General features: G+C 39.9%; 1 protein-coding gene across 8 annotated transcripts in view; it reads left to right on the forward strand.

The window, feature by feature from the left end:
• numb (NUMB endocytic adaptor protein) overlaps window positions 1-23,857 on the forward strand; it is a 47,261-nt gene that overhangs the window by 4,396 nt on the left and 19,008 nt on the right. The window contains exon 1 of one of the 8 annotated variants that reach the window (XM_058398259.1): window positions 20,536-20,701. The exons of the other annotated variants lie outside the window; for them this stretch is intronic. The gene's annotated coding sequence lies outside the window, so the exon portion shown is untranslated. Of the gene's footprint in view, window positions 1-20,535; window positions 20,702-23,857 lie in introns of those variants that run through there. 8 annotated transcript variants of the gene reach the window in all.

Raw genomic sequence — 23,857 nt, forward strand, 5'->3', positions numbered from 1 at the left:
ATAAAAGCAACAAATGTCGTAATTCTGTTATTAGATGTGTTTTAATGTACAGTGGAACCTCTGCATACGAATTCCCTCCCTTACGAATTTTCGCCTTAAGAGTTAAAATCTTGCTAAAAATTTGCGTCGGCCTATGAACGAAGGAACAAACGAACCGGACTAATTTGCTCATACATCCGGGAGCTGTTCAAAACTTGTTTGCGTCAGTGGAAAGCCAACCGGAGCAAGTTTATGAATTTACGAGATTGTTTTGTCAGAAAAAGCTGTTTTGAAAGAGTCAACCCATGATACCAGTGTTGCCTTTGGCATACGTTCAATTCTACATGATTTTTCGGGCGTTTTTTTTGTTGTTGACGGATTAGTGGCGTGGCTGGTCTGTTCTATTTTCAGCCCAAGCTTAGTGGCACGACTTCCTGTGAGGAGCCTTGACATGGAATGCTTGGCTTGGGTCAGTTCTTTGTAAGCAGCCATACAGTTTACATACGCTTCGTATTGGTAATATTTTTGGGTGGCTGGAACGGATGACAGATTTTTGCCTCACCTCCAGAACGAATTAAAATTCATATGCTGAGGTTCCACTGTATTGAGAATTTTTAAATACTGTGCGCCAATGCTGGTTTATGAACTAGTAGGCTTGTGAAGTTGTTATTGCTTTTATTCACTCGTATTGCATGAAAATGTCAAAATAAATAAATTAGATCTGAGCTTGGAGTTCTCTTTCAGGACTCTGAAATTAAGTGAAAATGTCCAGCATTCAACATGTGGGCAAAATATAACCCGATTTATTTTTTTGTAGCAAGTAAAACGCTTTTTTTTTTCCATCCTCTTGTTAAATGTTTTTGAAAGACATTGTATGTCACTGTATAAGGATCAGTCACAGCCGTAAAGTTGTCGTGGGTATTGACATGCTTCCTTTTAAGGCATTAAAGCTTATATAAATTTTATTTCAAACTTTTTGCGTGGGAAAAATACGTTTGGGATTCCTGGGTATGACAGTAATCCAAGACGCAGAGCTCATCATTCTGGAGCTTTTTGCTGACTGGGAAGTGTAATGGTTGTGGTTTTTACTTTGATTTCATTTGCCTAATGTGAAGTTTTGTTGTGTGGTTTTTTTTTTTTTTTTTTTTTATTCCTTCCTGTTTGCTGCAGATATGATTTCCCCCCCCCCAAACGGATCAAGGTTTCACTCATTTTCCATAAAGCGTATGCTATTAAATAATTTCACATAACCCTCCAGGTGCCATCTTGGCAGATTGATAACATGTGGGGTCAGAGAAATTATTCAATGTAAATTTGGGTTGGGGGGAAGGGGGGGGCGGGTTGGTGCACAATTCTCACTTCAAAGTGGAACCTAATCAACATCTAGACACATGGTGTGATTTCCGCAGATAAATCTTGTGTGCAGCCGCAGTTGTACAGCTTTGCTGGTGTCACATGAGGGTGTGTACTACTTTGGATTTAGTTCCCTGGTAACAGTGGCAGTTGCTGGGCAAGCTGTAGGGATCAGAGCCGTCTGCTCCGGCGGCGTGTCCAGGGGAACATCTTTCTGATGTGTAAACATGAGCGAGGCATATTTTATAAACGCGACTGACCAGCCTGTTGTCTTGATGACTAGTCGACTAATCTGTCTAGAGGAAGCTCTGCGAAGCACCGTATCATTAAGCTTACTTGGGAGAGTATCCACCCCACAGTCTGACACATTGCTTAGGGATGTGTGGACTCAGCACACAGCCTTGAATATCTAACACACACGGGATGAGTCATCAACAAAAAAAAAAAAGAAAAGAAATTGTCTCGTGCCAAAAAACATCACCGATACCAACTGGTCCTTTAATACCAGCGTCCCCACCCTGAAATATCTCATCTATCTATCTATCTATCTATCTATCTATCTATCTATCTATCTATCTATCTATCTATCTATCTATAGAATAAAAGAAAATCTTGTCAGCTCTGGAGCACTCAGTTGTTATATTTTGCCACATCCAACTGAAAACATGGACCAACTGCTTGAAATTATATGAACATTAGAGACACCATTATGTTCAGTGGTGTTGATATAAAAATTAATTGTATTTCTCTCTCTCTCTCTCTCTCTCCCCCTCTCTCTCTCTTGTCAATCACAGTGACACTAGCCAATCACAGGCAAGTGCGAGCAGAAGATAGATCCTCCAAGTGTGTTACTCCGCCCTGTGACGCAGCAGGAGCAGCAGTGTGATATGATGTGGTTTGTGTATTTCAGACTGTGTGATTGGTAGCTGGTGTATGATGGAGGAGCGCTGGCTGATGGGAATTGGCAGGTGACTAAATTGGTGGGAAAATCCACTAGCTGGTTGTGTCATTGGCTAATTATGGAGCTGATTATTCTGACCCTGTAAACACGGGGTTGTTTGGGGACAAGTAAATAAGCCAACAGAAGGCGCTGTCCTCGACCCCTCGCTGTCTTGTCATCTGTCCAGTTTGCTGAGTCATTGCTCACTTAGATCATCAGATCTGGACTTTTGTAGGTCTGGATGTAGTTCTGTCTAACAGAACAGTGTTTTTTTGTGATCTACCTCAAATATATGGTGTAAATGATAAGGATATTATACTTCTGTGATATTTAATATTTCCAATAAATTGCAATAGCTCCTGAAATGTTGGAAGTCATGCTTTATGAAAGCCATGTGTGTGTAAGTCTGTTCATCCCCTTGACCCTGGCTAAGAAACTAGCACAGTCACTTCATCTTTCTCTGGGAAACTCTTTCCCTCTCTCACTGCTGTGAAGTGTCCAGTTCACATCCCTGCTGTCTGCACTTCCTGAACTATCAGCGAGGACATTTTCAAACTTCAGAAAACTCTCACATACATGGGATGGGAAGTGTGAGATTCTGCAGCAAGTGTTTTGATTTCAGGTGTACTTCATAACATTTCCTGTTTCTTAATATTTGTTTAGTCACGCCTGATTGCCTCCCAGAAAGATCTGCTGATTTTTGTGCCCCCCCCATGTCAGAATTCCGCAGTATGATGGTTGTTTGTATATTTCCACTGTTATTTTTAGAGCTCCACAACCGGTTCATTTGTGGAAATTAAAGCAGCAGGCTGTGCAATTGCTGCCAGGGTTGTTGTTTTTTTGTTTGTTTTTTTTCCCTCACTGAGCGACTTTCCATTAAAAAAAATCAATTCATTCATAAATGTTAGGAGAAAGAGTTTCTCAGAGCTGATGGTATGCAGCAGTGTGGTATACATGAAACAGCTACACGCCATCTGCCATTAAACTCTCAAACTGCAAGCGTTTTTATTTGCTTTTTTATGTTGCTAGTTGTAAAATGGTAGTATTTCAAGACTGAAGGCATCGATGAATACGTTGCTTATTAAGAGGGATCATTTTCCCCTCATCAGCATGAGAGTAAGTGGGAACTATTTGCAAGTAGGAACTGAAGCTAGGTCGGTCTGTGGGATCGTTTGGTAGTTGTTTGTGTGCTGTGGTGTTTGTAATTTGCTTAGATTTAAGAAATCTCAATTCAAATCTCATTTGTTGCTGAAATGGCAGCTCTGTGTGGTGTCAGTATATAGAAAATGAATGAGAGGTATCTTAATTAGTTACTTGTTAGTGTAAGCAGAAGGTAGGATATAGAGGCGGAGTATAACAACTCAAACTTATACTCCTGAGCTGTCTAGCATTCTTGTGATTTGAAGCATCTCCAACAGAACCTCGGCATACGAATGCCCTCCTTTATGAATTTTCACCTTAACAATTGAAATTTTGCATGTGAAGCGTTTTCGGCATACAAACAAACCCGAACCAAAATGAACGCCGGCTAAGTTGCATGTACGTCATGGTGAGAGCCATTCAGAACTTGTTTGCGTCAGTGGAAAGACCAAGCGAAACCAACCGAACCAAGTTTTACGAAGTTTTTTTCAGTCAGAGAACGCTGTTTCGAGTCAACCCACGATAGCAACGTTGCCTTTAGCATGCACTCAAAAGCAACGTCATTTTTCGCACGTCTGTTCTATTTTTAGCCCAAGCTTGGTGGTACGACGTCCTGTGAGGAGCCTTGACATAGAATGCTTGGCCTAAGTCAGTTCTTTGTAAGCAGCCATACAGTTTACATACGCTTCATATTGGTAATGCTAATATTTTTGGGTGGTTCAAATGGATTATCTGCATTTACATTATTTCTTATAGGAAAATTAGTTTTGCAATACAAATTTTCACCTCTAGAACGAATTAAATTCCACTGTAATTGGGATTAGAATACTTTGTTGTATGGTTGTACTGTATTGTAGGGAAGCAGGACCTGAGTTTGCAGTAGTTCAGCATCAGCTACAAAGAGTATATACTTGCCTTATCACGTTCTTAGACACTCAAGGTGACTGTGATTATATAGGTTGCCAGTCTCTGATATCTTAAGTTGTCTTTATTTGTCACATATACATTACTGCACAGTGAAATTCTTCTTCGCATGTCCCATCTTTGGGGTTTGGGGTCAGAGCGCAGGGTCAGCCATGATACATCTCCCCTGGAGCAGGGTGGGTTGGGGGGCCTTGCAATGGTGGCAGCTTGGCGGTGCTGGGGCTTGAACCCCAGTCTTCCGGTCAGCGACGTAGAGTCTTAACCACTTGAGCTACCAGACGTAGAGTCTTAACCACTTGAGCTACCACTGCCCCCCCCCCTTTTGTTATTTTTTTTTTTTGTCATATAGAAATGCAGGTGATTTTTTTTTTTTCCTATTTACTTGATTTAAAACTTAACCTTCATGTGAATCAGTGAAGAATGTTTGATGTTGAAGACAAACCTACATTTCCTTTTCACAATGTGCATTCAGCTTCTCTAGGCAGAATATTACTGAAAGCTGAAAGTTACCGAAAGCTACTTTATGGCAAGGTTATTTTAAAAATAAAAACTCTTTAAAGGAGTTTCTGTGAATCACATGCCAGGCTCCTCGGGCTCTGCGCTGCTACACTGAATACCAGCTTAATTGTTTGAGGTGCCGATGTCGGAATACCGCAGTCACTCCTCTGCTATTCGTTATCCACCGCGTCTCCATGAAGTCAGTGAGAAAATATGAAACGGAGAAGCTGCGTCTGTTTTGATGCGAAGAGCAGCGCTGTCACGGCGTGTGTCAAAATCCTAAAAAGAAAAATGGCTCTCTGGAGTGCTTTCATGTGGGCAGATATGGGGGGAGAAAAAAAGTTGGGTACATTTCACACCAGAAGCCATGCTGTGGGCATGGAGCATTTATTCTGTTTTCATTCACTGGTTTAGTAAATATAACATGCACTGATGTTAAAATCATTATAAACACACGATGCCATGGTGATCATGTAAAGCTTGTTAAACCAGTGAGGTTTTCCAGCATCCTTCTTACCCACAAATATCCAAGTGGTTGTATCCTGTTAGTGGCAGTTTACAGAGTCCAGACTGAATATTGAGCTGATGTTAAAGGTTAATAAAGCTTTTGCTCTGTGTGTGTGTGTTTTTAACATTTGTGCTCTGTATTGCATCTGTCAAACACAAACATGTCTGACAGCAGGAGCATTTCTAATCACAGTAGAAAATGACTCTTGATTACACACAATTAAACATGCTTCCCCTTCCCCTTTCAATTTTATTCACTCTTATTATTATTCAAAGACCCAGCTCCTTTCTTTTTCTAAGCGCATAATCCACAGTCGAGACGGTTCATACACTGTCCAGATGTTCCCTGACTTGATCCTAACCAGGCTAGCGTACTCGGTGTGTTCACTTTCAGACATGGCCACTGCGAGTTATATGTGTAAAATGTGAGCACGTTTTCCTTTTCTCAAGGAGGAAGCAGTAGTGTGGTAATGAGCGCTCTTCGGCTGCTTTGCGTCAGAGACTTGTCAGGGCTGCTCACGGCCATTCAGAGTGACAGTCAGTGAAGCGAGCGTGTGTGTCTGTGCCCATTTCCACAACCTCAGCCTGGCACATGCCTTGTGAAGTCGATGCTGCACTGAGTTGGCTGTAGGGAACAATGCTCTCGCTGTGCTGATCCCGCCATCGCTGCCTGCCTGCACTGAGCGTTTAGTGCTGGATCTAGCCTTGGTTTCAGACCTGCTGATTAGAGCTCTATTCAGCCCAAAATCTAGGAAATCTCCACCAGCCTCTGAGCTACCACACTTGGGTAGCCTTTCATTATCCCCCCCCCCCCCGTCTCGTTTCTTTGGAACCGTTTCTGTTTGGATTTCTAAATCTCTGTGCTGTGCTTTTGAGCAATGTCTTGCGACAACAGCCAGATTTCTTGCCCTTGACACACACACAAACACTATGCGTGTTCTGTTTATTTCAGTGAGGGAGGGTGTGAGGAAATGTGACACAAAGATGGACAAGATTGCTCGTTTGAATGCAAGTCAAACGCAGCGTCACCTGAGAGGAAAGCGTTAATCGCTACATGCCTTGTTGGGCCTCTTGGAGCGGAGCGGTAAGACTGGCCTGATAGGGTGTGATGAAATCTCTACTGTTGGCTTAAGTCACATGGATTCTTATTACCTGTTCACTCGGTGTCCTCTTTCACAAAGGAAGTGATTCCTGCAGGTGTTAACTGTTCATCCTGGGAACCTAAGGCTTCACTTGGGGAAACTAATTTTCCTTTTTTCTTTGTACACATATTATTAGTAGCAGGGGTTTCAATTTTCAAAGTAGCTGTGGAACACGTTTTGATTTATCACACATGCTTATACACAGCTGTATGCAACAGAGGTTTATAAATCCCACACATACTAAATTACTCTGGTTTGCGTTGCACAGCCACGCTCATGAAATAAAGATACGCCCCTAAATTGCCATATATGGTAAACACTTTCCTGCTTGGCACATATTTCTGCAAGAGAGAGAGAGACACATTTTGCACCAATGATGGGGGGGGCATTCTGGATGGATTTTTCACGTTTGTATATAAAGAGAATATTTGCATCATATCATGTACAAGATTAAAGAGAAGCAGTTTGTGCTCTTTGCCTCGAATTATGTCTTCGCTTCCATTGATGGTCACTGCACCAGTTCACTCCATATTTGAATAAACTTTTCTCATGCATCCTCGCATCTAGTCGCCAGTTCTTGCTGTCACTCACGTTGCCGGACATGGCCAGCTCTCTTTGAGACAATGAATAGCCTCCTGTGGCTTTGTTGCTGTGAGTCAATGTATGTGTGAATGTAGCATAACTCGGTAGTCTTAACATTCCTCCAAACTGGCTTTTTAATTTTATGGGTATGTCTGCACCTAGTTGCCTCAGGAAAAACTGTTATGGCATGAAAATCCCTTGTTATTTGTGATGTTGCCTTGCCACTGCCATGTTTGGAAAACGTAATGTTTTGCTTCGTGAGCTATTCGCTTTGTTGTTCTCTCCGAAAGTTTTGCGAGTTGCTGGCAGAGATCTAAACTCGCACTAGGCAAACATCATCGACTGATCAGCCAATCATACTCATCACTGTCATTACTAAAAACACTGCACAAAGCTCCATGAGCCAAATCTGTCTTTAGACCTGCCCTTTCTTTACATTTACTCTGCACCTTCATGTGAGGAAGCCAGGTATTCATGATAACATGATTAAGCCTGATGTGAGAGCTGTGTAATCCCCCACACCACCACATCAGCTCTAGTCTCTTTCTTTCTAGACTCATGGATAGTTTCCTCATCTTCGTAGAACAGTTTCCTTAAAATGCAAGTCAGATATCCGTAATAACGGGCTAATACAGAGATCGAGGCATTGTTCTGCTTTTATAACTCATTTCAGAAACATTCAAATGATTAAAACAAATTAGTGATTTCATTCTTACCAATTAATATTAAATCTAATAAAGTGTGCATTTAAATATTTTAAAAAAATGTTAACTCATCTCCGGCAATATCTCAATATTCAATGTTTTTTTATTTTTATTTCATTTATTTATTTATTTATTTATTTATTTATTTTTTTAAGGTTTGTTTGCTGACCAGTGGCTGCGGTTTGCTCTTCAGTGACTGTGTTGAGGGTTTTTTCTCTTACATTTTCAGCAGGGTTTAGCCACATTTTATCAGTCATGAGAATAACCCTATTATGAGGGGAAAAAGCAAGATCAGTAAATGAAGTGAACGGGGAAAAACCAATCGTATTGAAATATTTAGCAGACAAAGTAAGAGAGCCATTGTCTTCTACCTTTAATTGAAGTACTTTATCACTATCTCTCATTTGTTTATGGAAAAAAAAATTCCATTGGCCATATTTTTTGAATAATACATAGCCATTGTATTTTGTCTGAATGGATCTGATTTGTACCAATATCTGTTCATTTTTAATTGTTACCCAACCTAGTAGAGTTTGTTTGTTTGTTTGTTTATTTATTTATTTATTTATTTGATTGATTGATTATCTAACTTATTACTAACTGATTGCTGAAGCAATATTTAGGATTTAGTGATCTAACTTTTTAATTAATTAAGTTATTTATTTATTATTTAAATATTTTACTTTTGGACTGTAGTTTGCACAATAGGCTGCAAAGTGACCTTGTCAGTGAATATCACTATCTTTTCAATAAAAGAAAAATATGAATGCTTACTTCTTCTTCTTCTTCTTCTTCTTTCCTGATTTATTTCATTATAATCAGGAAACATGAATGACTCAGTTGAACATGTGACTTGTAGAATACTCCATATATTAGTGGTGTGTGTGTTCAGATAACAGGGGAGTGTGTGTGTGTGTGTGTGTGTAATGGGCCACAATTACAACGTAAATGTTTTCATACCATATTCTGGGTGACTCATGAAAAAGGATGATTCAAGCATGAGCTTTAATGCAAAGATATGATTTCATACACTTTTTATATTATATGTCATTTATAACGATTGTATCTAATTGTAGTGATCTGGCATGTTATTTGTTCGACATGTGCATGTAGGTCGTTGTGAAGGACACCTTTTAAGATGTTTTATTTTGACTGACATGTTAGTAATGATAGTGATATTACTGAGTAATTTATTATGAAAGGGATATAATTTGTGCATATTACTGTGTGTTGTGCTGCATAGATGCTATAGTGCACATTACAGTAAGGGTTGACACAAGCTTGCTGTTTACAGACATTTTCTTTCCACAACATTGCCATAACTCAGCACGAATTTTCGCCTCTGGATCTGTTTGTGCTGTTGAAGGAAATGACCGACAATCCCTGAATAAAGCATGAGCTGAGACTTCCCAGCAGGCTCCGGTTTCACGACTACACTGACCCAGTCCTTGCAAACGCTGCAGCCTAGTGCTCTAGTGCTCTTACAGTGATGTTATCATACATGTTTCTGAACTGAAATCGCAAGTTTGGCTAATCATCTGTAGCCTTCTCTGTCTGTTTCTGATGTGTGGCTTTTTATTTTTTTTTCGTTATTAGGTGCTGTCTAGGTGATAAACTGGTTAAGGAATTCTAAGAAGTGTGTGTGTGTGCTGGCAATGTACTGATCCCCTGCAGTGACAACCTAATTATTTGTGTGTGCTTCTCATGCTACATACACATCACATGCTAGAGTTTAGAGACAGTATCAGTAGGCTCTCTAAACAAACTAGATTTGTTTGAATGAATTTGACTTTTCAGAATATCGTTATTTCACATCTCCTCGTGGTTTAATGCAGCGTGAGTATTTGATGACTAACTAGTCTAGCACCTGGAGTGTGACGTGTGGTCATTTCTGACATGTAGATGAACTGGTCTTTCCACCTTCAATCATGTAAGACTGACTCTTAAGTGCTGAGGCATGGGGACACGCGGGGAGTCTATAGCCAGGGTATGTTGGATTTCATTATTATCAGAGTTGTTGTAGTTGCAGACCTGTCAGACTGGTCACTTGAACTGAAAGAGATTAATCCATACCTCAGGCTTGGGGTTGAGGGTTTGACTCTCACTTCCACCCTGGCTGTGATTAGTTCATTTGGTCTCCCTGTGCTTTGGGGGTTTCCTCTGGGTTCTCTGGTTTCCTCCCTATTCCAGAAATAGGCAAAGATGATTATTACTACCTTGTACCCCGAGTCCCCCTGGGATAGACTTCCTGCAACCCTCTATAGGCTAAGCACTACAGAAAATTATATTTTTGTACAGAAGGAATATCTATATATTTCAGTTTTTTAGATTGTAATTAGGTTTTAATTGTATTTGCTGTTTACCGTATTTGCTGTTTACCGTCTCTGGCTAAATTTTTAAATATTTATTTATTTATGGCATTAACTTGTACTGCTACTCACAGTATACTGCTATAAGAGGATTGATATAAGGCTACAGTAGAGCTGCACAAGGTAGTTTGACATATTTCTCTCTCTATCTCTCTCTCTCTCTCACACACACACACACTCTCTCTCTCTCACACACACACACTCTCTCTCTCTCACACACACACACACACACACACACACACACAGCTGACTTACTGACTGGGTTTGTTCTGGATATATGTCAGCTTTTTATTGAGGCAGCATGACTAAATTGGTTTGGTATGTGAGCTGACGTAGAAGGTGCTGATCGTTGTGCAGCTTTCTATGGAAATGCGACGCCGAAGAAATCCAGTGTGTTTTAGTAAATATGAGCTCAGGGGCCGTTCATCCATATTGTAGGTTCAATCTACAGTGCAGACGAATAGACGTGAAGATATGATGCTTTTGGACCAGTTTGGTTGTGATGCTTAAGCGTAATTAAATTTCAGATGTAGTTTTGTCTCTCTTAAATGAAAGGTTAAAGCCATGTAGCTGTATCCAACTGGTTTTTGTCAGTTTTATTGGAAATTCCTTGAAATTGAACTGTTGTTGTTTTAGCCAAGTATTTTTTAATGTACTTTTATTCCAGTTATAAACATTTTAAAACTTGGCTGTTTTTAAAGAAAAAAATGTTGGACGGGAATCAGTATCAGCCCATGGACTGTTTTTCATAAGTATTTCTGTTTTTACCCCAGGACAATAAAAAAAAAAAGCATGCTTTTCCACACAAATGTTTATATGAGTATAGTCTCTGTGAGATGCTTGTTCATAAGCGTTTATCTGTACAAAGTTATCCAAAAAGAGCTAAAATATCTCACACTGAAAGCCTGACTTATTGTGCAGTGATAAAATAATGCATTTATTTATACCGATTAAAATATTTTCCTTTTCCCCGACAGACTGGAACACCTGTGTACTGGTGAAAAGGCTTAATACCAGTAGACCTCCCACTAAACTGCCGTCTGTCTCTACCATCTTGCCCTGCACTGATTTCAGGGTCCCGGGGCGGGACTCGTTGTGTTGCATCTCACTGGCTGTTGCCCAACAGTACACATAATGCTGGTCGTTTACATACTAAACTATTCTCTGCTCTTCTGGCTTTTCTTGCACCACTCTCGCTCCCACAATCCTTTGTGCAGATGGAGAATGAATGGGTTGAAAAATGTAAATGGACCGTAAAGAGTACAATGAGTACACATCAAAGGCCAGTGATCCAGTTCAAGTGCAAAGTCGTATCACAGGAGTAACGTAGTACAAGGCTGTCATATTCCATCAGTGACACAGTGGATGGTTTATTCTAAGTGAAATACGTGTTACTGCCACGTTAGAGGGTTCTTACGTGATCATAGACTTTAGCCACACTGTAAGTGACCTTGTTGTAGAGCGTTAATGAATCACATATTAACAGGGCATGTCTGGTTATTGGTGCCTGCAATGGGTTGCCTATATAATGCTTTTAATTCTTTTTCACATTACGTCACCTGTAAATGCTTACAGCCGTAACATACCAATATATTATACACTCTGATCTGTACGGATCAACCCTGCTATTTTATTATACAGAACTTCTGAATTCCCAACTAAATGTCAAGACATTATAATGGGTAGTTTCTTGCACTGTAACACTGCTGTGTTTTTAGTAAGACTCGATGGAGGATGGACATTTTAGCCTAAGGCTTGAATGATAATTTACAGCAAGCACAGGAGACCTGAAGAGATAACGGTTATACTAACCTTTTTATTCTTCTAAAAAAAAATGAATGCACATCTCATTAAATCTTGAGATGGATGGGTTACTACAGCAGCAGATTCTCATTACTGGCTGAGAGCAGTGGAACCTGGTGTGGTCTTCTGCTGTTATAGTGCATCCATCTCAATGGTCCATGCATGCTGAGATGCTTTTCTGCTCAGCATGGTTGTAAAGAGTGATTATATGAGTTGCTATATCCATCCTGTAAGCTCAAACCAAGCTGGACCCACTGAACATGCTGTGTAAAATTTAGAAACTCTCTTGTGTGTGAAGCTCGAAGGCGATCAGCAGTTTCTGAAATACTCATACCAACCAAACTGAATCAAACAACATGCCACAGTTGGTCACAGAGCTCACACTTCTTCATGCTGATGTTGGTGTGAACATTAATTGAAGCCCTTGACCTGTACCTGCATGTTTTTCTTAGCATTCCTCTGTTGACACATGATGGGCTGATTAGATAACAGCACGAATGTGCGGGTGTTCCTGGTGATCAGTGGATTATTTCAGATTTAACAGACATCAGTTCTATCACATTAATCCTGCTACTAAATAATAAAACTGTGGAAAGTTCCAGGTCGAAGTTTTCATGCTCCAATCTCGAACCATGAGGTTCCCTCTGCGTAGATTGAGGCAATGAAATGCTGCTTACACACAAATATACTTCCTCTGCACATTACAAAATTTATAATTGTATTTCTCCATCCTGATTGCTCTAACCCATAGGTTCCACCGCTCTTCATCCACAGGAAAGCTATCAGAGCTGAGGTAGGTCAGATTTAGTTTCAGATTGTAACACTAAGCTGCAAATGCTTTTAGACTTTGAGCAGAAGGATAGCTACCCTGTGGTGAAAGTTCTTGCAGCCAAAAATTAGAAGTGAGAAAGACACCCATTGATGACAGGTCTGTAAAGCACAGACATCACTAGATTTTTTTTTTTTTTTTTGTCTCTGTTAATGGAAACTTCACAAAGCTGCATCCCCAGTGCTGCTGTAGACACCTTGGTGTTTGAGCATTACAATATGACCACAGTTCAGAAAGTGCTTTCATCAAGTCTAATAGTGTAAGGAGTCCAAACTGTGCTCCTGTGCAACGGAGGAAAAAGTAATGCTCTCATGAGTTGTATTTTCCTTACATCTGGACATACTTAGGTGTGGAGACAGACTGAAGAAAGCTTTCACTCATGCCTGTTGCCAACATGGTGGTAGATCCATAATGGCACGGGCAGCCATCTCACAGGAGTCATTAGATGCAGTGATTTCTGTCTGTGCTCATTTTATAGGACCATGAGGCCGTTTTACTGGACCAGGTGCATCCTGTGGTTCAAACTCCGTTCCTTCATCATGATCCTTCATTCTAAGATAATGATGCTTCTGTACTCGGTAAAATAAATAATATTCTGAAGGCCGTCATGGAGGCATGCTTTCAAGGGCATCTTCACTCAGCAGCACAGAACATACAGGCATGGTAGAGGTCTGTGGCACACACTGATATCATTGTAAAATTCTGCTGCTAGGATCCTTCACCCATACAAATCTTCCAGTTGGGTTAGGGAGAAATGAATGCCTCTCAGTGTCTGCCATAATGAGGGAGGATGGAAGGGAATGAGATGTGGAGAGATGGAGACAACCTTGCGCTTTCAAATTGACTTGTTTGGGAGAACCATGTCCTTTGGGCTTGTCCTTATCATAGCAGCTGTGGAACACCACAAATCACAGACATATGAAATAAATGCCTTATGCATTGTTTCACTAATAAATTGCATTTCCACGACTTATGCATTTTAAGTAGTGTCTTCGACTTGCAGTGGATACTGAATAGGAAAGCGGGAAATCTGATGTGGAATGATTGCGGCTGTTACTTTGACAGAACCGATTCCCTCATTTGATTTAACCTCGCTATTCTCGGAGGCATTCCCGCCCGTAGCCAACGTGCGCCGATTAACATTAGCTTCGTGGTTTCGACACAGCTTCAGGTTTGCTTCTTTCCTAACTGCAGACTGAATTTAGTCTTTGGGACATTCGATGCAATTAACTACAATTAAGGCAAGGCGTTCTGAGGCTGACGGCCCCCGCTGACTATCCTCTCAGTTAAAACAGCAGGGAGAAGCCTGTTAATATCTCAGCTCTGGTTCAGCATGGCTTTCTCTCTGTCGAGAATGAACACGTGTTTTTAATGTGTTGCTCGCGGTTTGTAAAATATACACATTAATACCAAGTGGGCTAATATGTCTCTCTTCATTGTTGTTATTTCTAAACAGTGTCTTCTAAATACAAATACACTGTGATTGAATCAGCTTTTGCCAACGCTGTATGTTGTTTGTCGTGTGTTCCCACCTCCTCCTTTTCTTTCCTTCCCTCCATCGATCTGCTCAGCATGTGGTGCTTCACTGATGACCCTCTTATTTATAAACCTTCCCTACAACACTAAGGTGTACCGAACTGTACTGACGCTGGTAGTGTTAGAGTGGTTGGCTCAAAGTTTTATTTAAAAAAAAAATACAAAAGAAAAAAGTCAAGTCAAGTGGGTTTACTGTCATTTCAGCTCCTCCAGCACCGTGGTGCTGCACAGAAATACATACTGCAAATGTGTGTAAACAGGACAATGATTAGTAAAACAGGACAGTAGGCACAGTGAAGGACAGTGAAGCACAGTGTGGGTGGACAGGGTAAATAGGAAACTTATTAAATATGATAGTGGAGAATAAACCTGCCATTTTGACCCACATTAGTGTGGCTGGTATATTCGATTAAACAGATACTACAGTATAGTGCACTACTATCCAGAGCACACTGCGGCATACAAACATGGCGGCTACTGACTCCGATCCCCAGCATGACACTTAACCGGTGTGTTCATCATCTCCTGACTCTTCTCACTTTTAAAAACTCTCAGGCAGTGTGAAGTGAAGATCAGCGTGCCGTAACTAAACCCTAACCGTGAACTTACCAAGAAGTTTTGGAAGAAAGGTCCCGGTTTTTCTGTTCTCGTCTCAGCTACATTGTACTGTGTGCCGATCATCCGACTGCTTTCTTTTGACTTTGATCCTGTCTCGTGTTTTGGAACTGTCTGCCTTATTAATAAATTGCAGTCGTATCCGTCTGAGCCTCTGTGGTGTGACGCTTATACATGAGTTAATACAATGCTTATTTCAACATCTTTCATGGTTGATGTCTTGGATCATTCAAGCCGGCAACAGCTACATAATATTTTTAAAGAGATTTTTAATAGCTCTCACCATGAATATAGCCATAGAAGCAGACATGGAAGGACAGAGGGAGGGAGGGAGGGAGGGTGAAGAAGTAAAGAAGGAGGGAAGGAAGGAAGAAAGTAAAGAAGGAAGGAATGAAATAAAGACAGGAAAGTAGGAAGGAAGGAAATAAAGAGAGGAAAGTAGGAAGGAAAGAAAGAAGGAAGTAAAGAAAGACCGGAAGGAAGGAAGGAAGGAAAAGGGAAGAAAGGAAGGAAATAAAGAAAGGAAGGTAGGAAGGAAGGAAAGAAAGACGGGAAGGAAGGCAAAAAGACAAGAAGGAAGGAAGGAAGCTATTGTTCAAGTGGCTGTTTGAACACCTCAACTACAACTCGAGCGATTCTCTCCTCAGGATAAGAAACTGTGGATAATTAGAGCTGCTTTGCAGTCTTCTGTCATGTAGTTGTTGCAGATACAAATATCGTGTTGATGTACACTGCATAACTTTTCTCCTAAATGCATTCAGTACTCACAGCCTGCATCTGAATCTGCCAGTAGCCAAAGTAATGACACAGGATATTAGAGTTGTAATGGAATCTGTCATCTGCTGATGAGGCGTATTCTCCATGTTAATTGGACTTGCATGCTCTGGCTCTGTGATTGCTGCTTCGGTGTTACTGCAGGCAGAGCCATGTTTTATGTAACATGACCTGCATTCCACTTTTTCCATTTTTATGTAAGCTTGCCTTGGCATTCAAATTGGATTATTACACTAACAGCCTTTTTCCCCCCTCAGATTTTTCATTCATTTAAGTAGTGTGTGACATGGAAAGGAGCTGTCATTAACTTCGTGTGTGTGTGTGTGTGAGAAGAAGACTGTAGAGAGTCCTGTATTCTTGTATTTTGAGCAAAGGGGAAAAACCGAAGAGTTCTCACCATCCACTTCCTTTAAACCCCTCCCCTTTTGTCAAAGGCTTTTTGTGCTCTTCCCCAGGATCCTTCTGCAGCGATTAAACACTTTTCCATTCCTGAAGAGATTATCACAGCTCTCCCATATCTGCCAAACAGTGCTGCTCGCTCACTGTCCCGCTCTTCACCACCTTTCTCTTTTGAAGCCCATCAGTTTCTTTTACTTTCTTCATGGTTAACATGCATGCTGTCAGTAGCATAGGTTTTTACTGAGTGGTGGATAGATGAAGAGTGTGTGAGAGTGCAAGGTGGGTGGGTGAGTTGTTGGGTAAAGCAAATCCCACAAGACTTGTGCTAATGATCTTCATGTAGCTGAGAGATAGAGGAGAGTGAGGAAGCGAGAGAAAGCAAGTTGGGCTTCAGTCCACTTTGGTTGCAGCAGATATTGATTTTGCACATGGTAGTAATTTGAAAACTGCTTTAATATCATAACACATTTTATGCTTCAGCGACGTTTAATAGGGTGGAGGAAACAGAGTTTTGAATAAGTAATGATGTGGCACTTGGGAGGTCAGATTTAGCTGAATTCAGAGTTCCAAAAGTATTGGAATGGCAAAGGCAATTCCTTGTTTTTGCGATTCGCTAAAAACAAGTTGCGTTCACAATCACGGAAGTTGCGGCACAGTTCCGGTGCGACCGTACACACGGGTTCACTTGACCGCATTCACACTACACATTTTTCATGCAAGTTGTTCTAGACTAAAATTCCATGAATTCTATTTTACGGGAGATCTATGGAATAAAATCACTCTCAAAAATAATCGTACGTAATTCAGAACATTTGTGTGTAATTTTAATTTACTCGTGCACCATTTAAAAGTATTATATGTAATTCTGTGTTTTGTCAGAGTTGGATTCCAAAATCTACGACCACGACAGTTTACAGATACGAAATTTTGTGTTTGTTAGAGTACAACTCCAAAATCTACGACCATGACAGTTTACAGACACAACGCTAGTTTTCATAACACCTGTTACACACACGACATGAGAAATTACACCCACGAATGCAGTGTGTTAAACCACTGTCAAAAATACGTCATCAAGGCCACATGCACAGGCATTACTATCCGAAAGGATGATGAATCGATTCCATGAAGCTCGCAAACCACTGGCGCCTTTATTACAAATATAGTTTAACTATAGTAGGTAAGAATAGCTCTCAGGGATCACAGTACTTTTTGTAGAAAATCTAATATTCATTGTGATTACAAGCAATATAACAGGGTATTGAACTGTATTCTAAAGTCCTTTGTACTGTTGGTCAGTAACACAGCAATGTAATTGAAGCTCTTCATTTACCTTCTTTTATAATAAACAGGCAAGATTTTATTAGGTGTAGCCTGACAAATAAATTTATCAGAACTTTATTGACCCAAGATAAATTTCCAAATCATGTGACTCACATTTTTCCCAAGAGCTCTATTTTTAAATGAAGAACCATGTATCTCTCCTTTCCCATACCCCCCCCCCAAGCCAACACTTTAAAATTTGTAATGATATCTATATCTTTAGAGTTTCTTAGATATATATTTAATATAGATCACAATAATTGTACCTTTTGTGATGTTGATATTGAAACGACTGTACATTTATTCTTTGACTGTTCATTCATAGCCTTCAGGTCTGAGACATTCGAGTGGCTTAAGGTTTCAATCAAGCTGTCTTCTCCATTTTCTAAACATGATATCATTTTTGGTTTATTAATGGAAGATATACATTAATGGAAGATGTACATACTTCATTTGTACTAAATATTATTTTCATTTTGGGCAAATTTTATATTCATAAATGTAAGTGCCTTAAAACAAAGCCAATGTTTTCTGTTTTTCAAAAGGAATTTTGGATGTACTGTAAATCTGTAAGACTGTTAAAATGTAAAACTGGAAGAATACTGTTTCGTTTATTGCAGAAATGTAAACTTTTAGAAGACCCTAGTTTGTCATTCTTTTTTCTTTTTTTTTTCTTTTTTTTTCTTAGTTTATTTTCATTTTGGTTGCTGCTCTGTTGTTAAGGATCTTCTTATGATCTTGTATTGCCTTATTGTATTTGTGTTTTTTGCAATGAAAAATCGATTCATCTTCCATCGTATAGTAATGCCTGTGCATGTGGCCTTGATGACGTATTTTTGACAGTGGTTGAACACACTACATTGTGACGTGGGCATCATTTCTCATGCCGTGTGTGTAACACAGATGTTGTGAAAACTATTGCTGTGTCTGTAAACTGTCGTGGTCATAGATTTTGGAATCCAACTCGGACAAAACACAGAATTACATACAGTACTTTTAAATTACGCACAAATAAATTAAAATTACACACAAATGAGGCTGTTGTGTTTGTGAATTTGTTGTTGTTTTGTCTGGCTGTTGTGTTTGTGAATTTGTTGTTTTGTCTGGCTGTTGTGTTTGTGAATTTGTTGTTGTGTTTGTGAATTTGTTGTTGTGTTTGTGAATTTGTTGTTTTGTCTGGCTGTTGTGTTTGTGAATTTGTTGTTGTTTTGTCTGGCTGTTGTGTTTGTGAATTTGTTGTTGTTTTGTCTGGCTGTTGTGTTTGTGAATTTGTTGTTGTGTTTGTGAATTTGTTGTTTTGTCTGGCTGTTGTGTTTGTGAATTTGTTGTTGTTTTGTCTGGCTGTTGTGTTTGTGAATTTGTTGTTGTGTTTGTGAATTTGTTGTTTTGTCTGGCTGTTGTGTTTGTGAATTTGTTGTTGTTTTGTCTGGCTGTTGTGTTTGTGAATTTGTTGTTGTGTTTGTGAATTTGTTGTTGTTTTGTCTGGCTGTTGTGTTTGTGAATTTGTTGTTGTTTTGTCTGGCTGTTGTGTTTGTGAATTTGTTGTTGTTTTGTCTGGCTGTTTTTTCACACGAATTACGTACGATTATTTTTGACAGTGATTTTATTCCATAGAGATCAGGCTTTCCAGAAGTGAAGTGGTCAGCGTATAGGGTCCGTCAGCTTTTCTCTGACTGCCACACAATTAAACAAGCACTGAAAAGCAGACCAGCACAATGAATATAGTCACGTCTGCTGTGTTTTAATGAGAATTTCTATAATAACGTCAGTATAGACAGGTTCCATGTCAGCGCTTTGTGGTGTGTCTGGAAATGAAATGCAGCAATTACTGAAGAAAGACTAATGAGCTGATAACGATTCGTGTCTACACACTCTGATTCACAATGAAACCCATTACCTGGTTCATTATTTGAGAAGTCTGATAGTTTGCCCTGGTTACTTGCTATTGTTGTTTTTATTATAACTACTTTTACGTATTCTATTCAAAGATATTGACGTTGAGTTGGATTTTTTAATTGCAAATGAAGCATTGTTCAGTTAACTCTGTACCTCAACTTCTCACGCTGCACTGAGAGCAGGTATGGGTTTGATTGTGCAGATACACCGGAATGGAATTGAATAAATAGGTGAAAGTTGTGTATGGTAGTTCTGCAATTATTATTATTATATTATTTTATTATTATTATTATTTTATTATTATTTTTTATTATTATTATTATATATAATATTATTATTATTATTATTATTATTATTATTATTATTATTATTATTATTATTATTTTGTTGGTAATATTAATTTGACCAGTTCATATTCCTGGACTGATTCCTGACTAATCCCATGGTACTACTGTGTCCCAGTCACTCCTGCAGCCCTGACCCCTCTCACACCCTTCAGCTCTCTGCAAAACCCCTTCACATGACTTGACCTGTTCCCAGCCTCTCTCTCTCTCTCTCTCTCTCTCTTTCTGACACACACACACACACACACACTCTCTTCCACCCTGTCTCTCGCTCTCTGTTTCTCTCTCTGTCTTTCTCTCCGTGTTACCCAGGCTCTGTCTGTCTGTCTGTCTGTCTGTCTGTCTGTCTGTCTCTCTCTCTCTCCCTCACTGACACACACACACACACACTCTTCGACCCTGTCTCTCTCTCTTTGTTTCTCTCTCTCTCTCTCTCTCTCTCTCTCTCTTTTCCCTCCTATTCCTACTTTATTTTTTTCCCCCTCTTTCTTTTCCTTTTTCCCCCCTCCTTTACTGCTTGTGCTGACTGCTCCCTTTATACTCCCCCCTCACACATTTTTGAACCTTAACAGAGAGCAAATGAGAAAGACAGAAACCCACAGAGGTCTGGATGAGTCTGGCATGGAGAGTGCAAGAAAGAGGACAACAGAGACCAAAGAGTTAAAGAAGAAAAAAAAAAACTTAAAAGGGTCATGGAAGAAAGAAGAGGGTAAGGCAGATAGACTTATGGGAGCAGAGGGGCAAATAAAGTGAATTAGTGGTGGCAGAGAGGTGGAGCGAAGAAGGAAAGAGGGAGTATACACACACACACACACACACACACACATGCATGCATGCACACTTCTCAGCATTGCTGTGGAAACAAAGTGAGAGGCACTCGCCTGGAGTCTGCACTCAGCACAGATATGATATGACCTAAATAAAAGGGAGAGGGAGAACATGGCCTGACATTAATAGTCGCCTTGTTGTCCTGGATCAGCGGAGAGAGATGTAGCTCGTCTCTGTCCGCTCTCTCAGTTCTCTTCTCATACTAGGATTTAACAGGTAACTCTTTATTCTGCTAACTGGAACACCACACACACACACACACCTGTTTTTCTTTTATTGTTTTATTAATGTCTCCTCAAATATTTACTTGGTTTTAAAGTTTCAATGTTCCTTCTGCTTTATTAATGATAAGAATTTCTTCAGTGAAATAAGTAATAAACACAAAGTCTGAGAGTGTTATTAAGGGCTGTAAAAGTGATGATCTTTGATATTGCAGCTTTCCCTGCATTTGATTGGTTGTAATTCGTATTAAAAAAATATTACAAACAGTTGAAGTGATATGACATTTTTTGCCAGGTGGATCTGACTTTGCTTGCAAAAAATTGGCTGAACATGTATGGTCAGATGTGTGTGTGTGTGTAAGAAAACCTAATTTCTCTGGTGTTTCACTGGGCCAGTTGTGTGAGAGCAGAGCATCTAGAGGTTAGGTCTGTGAGCTGGAGATAAGGAAGGAATTCTTAATGGGATGCGCTTCTCATTCTTTCATGGCTGCACAGATCACACACAAGGTTCTTGGTTGTAACTAGGCACACGGCTCTCTTCGAGCAGTGTTTTCAAACCACGTTTCAGGTCTCTGAGGAAATCAGCAACATGGTCTGCAGGCTGAAATTGGGCTGTTGAGAGCTTGCATTGTGTATTTGTGGTTTGAGATAGGAAGCAGATGCTTGCAAACCTGAACACTTGCATGCCACAAATAAAGTGGCACCCAACAAGAAGTAACCAGATAATACATTAGCTGTATTTGTAAACTGATCTAGGGATATAAGAGCTCTAAGTATCATGCGCTTACCCAGTAGTCGTCTAACGCTGAACAATTTCACTTTAAAGTGCTGTGCTTGAGATCTATAGTTTCGTAGATGTTTAATTTTAGCCAAACGTGTTGATGCAGGAACACTTCTGTTACATGGCAGAGGTTAGAGGAGGCGCAACAATGAAGCATGTGCATCATGTTTAAAATGTAATCAGTGGCTCGGATTGGGAAACGTGTCGCATCTGATCCAACGCGAAATTGATACTCGGCATTTTATCCTTATATTCCTGTTGGTGAATAGGTTAAGTAGCGAACTGATCTTAAATGCACGTGCCAAAGCAATCATTCTGCTCCTAACAGTCATTGGTATGAAGTCTGAAATCAAACTAGCGGCTAATAGCCAAGTGGCAAATTATTAGGTTTCTAAGTTTCACGCAGTTTGTTCTGAGATGTTCTAGACTGAATAAATGTAGCAAAGCTACTCGTAGCATTCTTTATATCATAGATCCATTTTGATTATCAGCAATATTAAAAATTCATCACTGTATTGTTGGTGGTTAATGAAGCTATTAGGCAGAGCACAAGTACCTGATAATAAGGTTCTAAGTATTTAAAAACCTTTTCAGAGGCTCAATTTGAATGATGTTGGCATTGGAAGTGTGTTGAAAATGAAACCAGCTTTCCAGAGCTGATTATAGCAGCAGGAGTCCAAGCGACTCTACGTCTCTGAAGTCGAATAAGCAAATGCACATGTAAATTATGATCATGAACGTACTCACGTTTGCAAAAAAAAATAAAAAATAAAAATGTAGTTATACGTCCTACCTGCATCTGAATACTGTTTGTTCTGCAGTTTATCTGGAGTGATAGACTCCTGCTTTTCTCCCTCTGTGCTGTGAAATTGTCAGCAAGGCAGCTTTTTATAGCAGGGTTTATGCAGTGACTTGCACAGCGGTTGAAGGAGTGTTGTGTGGAACAAATCGACACTCGTTAAATAATTAATAAAAATTTAAATAGACAGGAAAAGCATATCATTATTTAATTGCAAAGCAAAAACAGATCAAAAATGTATTTCTGAACAGAGAGCGTTCACCAAATCAGGCATAACATTATGATCACCTGCCTAATATTGTGTTGGTCCCCCTTTTGCTACCAAAACAGCCCTGACCCATTGAGGCATGGACTCCACTAGATCCCTGAAGGTGTGCTGTGGTTTCTGGCACCAACATTTTAAGCAGTAGATCCTTAAAGACCTTCAAGTTGCGAGGTGGGGTCTCCATGGATCTGGCTTATTTGTCCAGCACATCCCACAGAGGCTTGATTGGATTGAGATCTGGGAAATTTGGAGAATAAGAGAGAATTTTTGCTTTGTGGCACGGTGCATTATCCTCCTGAAAGAGGACACAGCCATCAGGGAATACCGTTTCCATGAAAGAGTGTACATGGTCTGCAACATTGCTTAGGTAGAAGTGATGCGTGTCAAAGTAACATCCACATGGATGGCAGGACCAAAGGATTTCCACCAGAACATTCCCTAAAGCATGACACTGTCTCCGCTGGCTTGCCTTCTTCCCATAGTGCATCCTGGGCAACTTTGTGGAGAAAATGTTCACTTGCTGCCTAATATATCCCACCCACTAACAGGTGCCATGATGAGGAGATAATCAGTGTTATTCACTTCACCTCTCACTGCTCATAATGTTATGACTGATCAGTATATGTTGTGATATCTGGTGGTCTGTCCGTCCTTCTGCTTGAGAATCTCATTAGAGTGAGCGCCCAAGAACGAGTTGTTGAACAGTTGCATAAATTACAGAAGTAATTTGTAACCAGCCGAAGAACTGATGAGATCCGAATAGCATCAAGGTAAATTGTTTTAGTTTTTTTATTTTTAGTTTTTTTTTTCAGCTTCCTTCTTGTTGGTGATACAGAAATATGACTTGTGTGTTCATGTTCAGGAATTCAAGACCATTTTCTGGCTAGATACCACTTTAGCCTGTGATCTAACATTCTGGTTAGTGTGATAACGTAAACACTACGGATTTCTGTAGTATTATCAGTGTAATCGACTGATTTGAAAATGTAGCCAGACAGAGTCATGGCCTCAGAAATGTCAAAGGTTTTGTAAGAGTTTTTCTTTCAAAAGTTTGAATTCTGTTTTTAAAAGGGGAGGGGCAGCATCAAGAAAGTGGCGAATTTTACGATGAATAAATAGTACACAGCAAGGTGTGATGGTGACATGTGAGCCCTAGTGTTTTCATGGTTGTTGGAGTGAAAATGCTTCTTGAGTGGATAGGTTACTGGTAGTAATGGTAGTAGATATTTCCTTTTCCCCCTGTCTGAGCTGCTGGAGTGGAGCTGGTGGTTATCAGTGAGTCAGCGCGTGTGTGTGTGTGTGTGTT

This window comes from Hemibagrus wyckioides, linkage group LG09, assembly GCF_019097595.1.
Source record: "Hemibagrus wyckioides isolate EC202008001 linkage group LG09, SWU_Hwy_1.0, whole genome shotgun sequence".
Lineage (NCBI taxonomy): Eukaryota > Metazoa > Chordata > Actinopteri > Siluriformes > Bagridae > Hemibagrus > Hemibagrus wyckioides.